The following is a 4,083-nucleotide window of genomic DNA, read 5'->3' on the forward strand; positions in this document are numbered from 1 at the left end:
AGCATATCTCTCCTCAAATAGCCAAAGTTTCTCCTTCTTCCTGTCATGTGTGATCTTCATGTTAATAATTTGTTTTATCGGTCCTAAGTCTTTCATTGCAAAAGACTTGTTTAACTTTTCCTTTAGAATCTGATTTTTTTTAGCATCATGACCAATAATCAACATATCATCCACATACAACAAGAGAATAATAAAGTTTCCATCTAGAAACCTTTTCATAAATATATAATGATCAGAAGTGGTCCTATCATAAACATGATCCACCATGAAAGAATCAAAATTCTTGTACCATTGTTATGGAGCTTGCTTTAACCTATATAAGCTTTTGTTCAATTGCAAACTAACTGCTATTTACCTTTTGCTTCAAACCCTTCAGGCTGCTCCATGTAGATCTCTTTATCTAAATCACCATGGAGAAAGACAATTTTCATATCAAGTTGTTCGACTTCAAGATTCAAACTAGCAGCTAAACCAAGCACAACTCGGATTGAAAACATCTTGACCATTGGTGAAAAGATTTCTTCAGAATCAATACCCTTCTTCTAACCGAAACCTTTCACAACCAATCTTGCCTTGTACCTTGACTACGAGCAATGTTCATCAATTTTCAACATGAACACCTTTTTGTTCACGAGCGCTTTCTTACCTTTAGGAAGCTTTACCAACTCAAAAGTATGGTTTTCATACAAAGATTTCATCTCTTCTTGCATTACTTACAACCACACACTTTTCTTCTCATATGACATAGCCTCATCAAAGCATTCTGGCTCTCCCCTATCAGTAACCAGCACATACTCATGAGGAGAATATCTGGTGGAAGGTTAGCAAGGTCTAATTGACCTCCTCAATTATGGCTTATCTGGAACTTCTTGCATAACCTGTTCAGGAATACCATCAATATCATCATTAATTGATTCATGATCACCAACTAATGGCTCAATAAGAAAATCACCATTATCATTATTTTGCAAATCTCCCCTATGATTAGCAGGCATCAAAGGTAACTATGGAGTAGGTTCTGGATTTGAATTAGAAGGAATAAAAATAGTAGACTCTGTTTTTTCTTTTTGTTCAAAGTCTTTAATGGTTTGATCTTCAAACAAGATAACATTTCTGCTTCTCACAATTTTCTTCTCCTTTGGATCCCACAACCTATAGTCAAACTCATCATCTTCAGAGCCCAAGAAAATGCACTGCTTTGTCTTGCTATCAAGCTTAAACCTTTCATCTCTAGGAACATGTACAAATGCTCTGCATCCAAACACTCTCAAGTGTGCATAAGAGATATCCTTTCCTTTCCAAACTCTATTCAGAACATCAAATTCAAGAGGGACTGATGGAGAAACATTGATTATGGCAATTGCAGTTTTCATTACCTCACCCCAAGAGGATTTAGGCAGCTTTGCATGAGCAAGCATACATCTAATTCTTTTAATAATTGTTCTGTTCATTCTCTTAGCCACTCTATTTTGCTGTGGAGTCTTAGAAAATGTCTTCTCCAACTTAATACCATGTTCCCTGCAGTACTTCTCAAAAGGACCCCTATATTCACCACCATTATCAGCTTGAATACATTTCAGATTTCTACTAGTGTCTCTTTCAACTCTAGTATGGAAATCCTTAAAGACATCAAACACCTGATCCTTGGATTTCAAACATGTGGCCCAAATTTTCCTGGAGTGATCATCAATGAAACTAACAAAGTACAATGCATCTCCAAGAGACTTATCAATCATGTGAGCTTCTATGTGAAAGTGATCTTTGAAACGCAACTCTGTGTTGTTTATCAACTAAACAATAAATACATATGTTCAAGTTCATACCTTTTAATAGAAGTTAGTTCTTCTTGGTAAGGATGCCAATGCCTTTCTCACTTTAATGTCCAAGCTGTTTATACCATAAATCAGTAGAGCAATTTTCAATTGCATTCACCTCCCCTTTGATTACCTTGACTTATGACATGTAGAGACCCATTTTCTTCCCTTTAGCAACAATTAAAGAATTTTTGGAGAGCTTCCATTTACCATCTCCAAAGTAATTATGATAGCCTTCTTCATCACAAGTAGCTATAGAGATCAAGTGTAGGCGCATATCAGACACATGCCTAACATCTTCGAGTAGCAACTTGCACCCAATATTGGTTTTTAACCAAATGTCTCAAATGCCCACAACACTAGCCATCCCTTGATTTCCTATCCTAACTTGACCAATCACGACGGGGTGTAATATGGTAAAAAGCTGCTGAATCTATAACCCAGGAAGCATCCTAACATGCAAGATTAACACAACCATCATCACAAACAATGGCAACATCACCATCAAATACAACTACAACTGTATCATTCTCTTCATTCTTGTCTTCATCTTTACCCTTTTTATCTTTTTTATACTTTTTACAATATTTTTGAATATATCCAGGCTTGTCACAATAATAACATTTAATTTCCTTTATTGACTGAGATCTTTCTCTTGGCTTTTATTTGCCTTTTCTATTACTAGATTCTCTATCTTGCTTGTCATGAGAGAACCTACTTTGACTTCTCCCTTGACTTTCTGTAACAAGTACATGAGACTCAGAAGTGCTTGTCCTTTTCTTCCTCTTCTTTTTATTGAGGATACTATCCTTCACTATTTTCGAAGTGATTTTTCCATTCAGAGTAGAATCACTAAATGACACCACCAAAGTCTCCCAACTATCCAGCAATGAACTCAATAGGATTAGTGCTTGCATCTCATTGGCTAACTCAAGACTCATCAATGACAGTTGATTCAAGAACTCTTGGAATTCATTTATATGCACCGAAGCATCTTCACCATCTCTACACTTCAAATTCACAAGTTCTCTAATTACAAAAACCTTGTTTTGTGCACTCTCCTTGGCAAAGGTTTTTTCCAACATCTTCCAAACTGTATAGTAGTTATGTTCTTGAGAAATATGATTAATGGACTTAGAAGATACCTATTTTCTAACATAAGCAGTCACCTTTCTGTTAAGCCTATTCCATTTTGCCTTATCCATCTCATCAGGCTTTTTTTCTTTACACTTAAGCGGCAAAGCCAAATCATTGCAATATAAGTGATCCTCCATCATTGTTTTTCATAGAAATAATTAGAGGAAGTGATCTTTATCATACCCGAATCTTCCTTTTATGTTTTAATTACATAAGAAATTTAATCTACACAACTAGTACTCTAATACCACTTTGTTGGGAAAATTAGAAATAAATAACCGGACACCAATCTGACCGGATCAATTCAGAAGTTCTAATTCTTTTTCCTCTTTGTGCAATCAAAATCAGGATCAAATAATCAACAAAATAATGCAATAATCACACAAATCAATACCAAGATTTTTACGTGGAAAACCTAATGCGGAAAAAACCACGGGACTGTAGTCCACTTAAAAACTTCCACTATTAAAAAATAATGGGTTCACAATTGTTCTTCCTTAGATTCAACTAAGGGTTACAACATACATATTATCAAGAACAACCTATTCTTGGAATACAACAAGATTAAAAAGAGAAATGTTTGAGAAAAGCTCACAAAACTGACAGTCTTGTTTTCTGTCCAAAAGCCTAGCTTCCACACCACCAATATTCGATCTAACCGTTCAGAATAAAGAGTAATGTGTCTAAAAGTTGTTGTCAAAATCTCAGCTCGATCCGACGGTGAACGAGCTGGAAATCGAGGAAAGAAGACAGTTAATTCAACTGTCTCAACTTCCTCTCTTTCTCCTGTTTTTCTCTTCTCTATTCTATTTTTTCTCTATTGCATCTATAGTACAACTATATTTAAATCAAAAGAGGCAGCCCATGACAATTAATGTGGTGGTCCCATCATCACATGGTGTGGAACCACATATAATAGAAAGTATAAGCAAATCTTCAATGATTATGCTCAGTTGATTGCTCTAGGTTAGCAGGCAATGCTTTTTCTATAGAATCACCATTGCTTTTTGTTCACGGTTAAGCAAATCTTTAATGATTATGACTCAGTTTTTATCCATTTTATTGAACATCTTTTCTAGGGGTAAAAGCACCTTTCATGAAACAGGCATTGTGATATATATATCCCGCCATG

This window comes from Populus euphratica, unplaced genomic scaffold, assembly GCF_000495115.2.
Source record: "Populus euphratica unplaced genomic scaffold, PopEup_1.0 scaffold234.1, whole genome shotgun sequence".
Lineage (NCBI taxonomy): Eukaryota > Viridiplantae > Streptophyta > Magnoliopsida > Malpighiales > Salicaceae > Populus > Populus euphratica.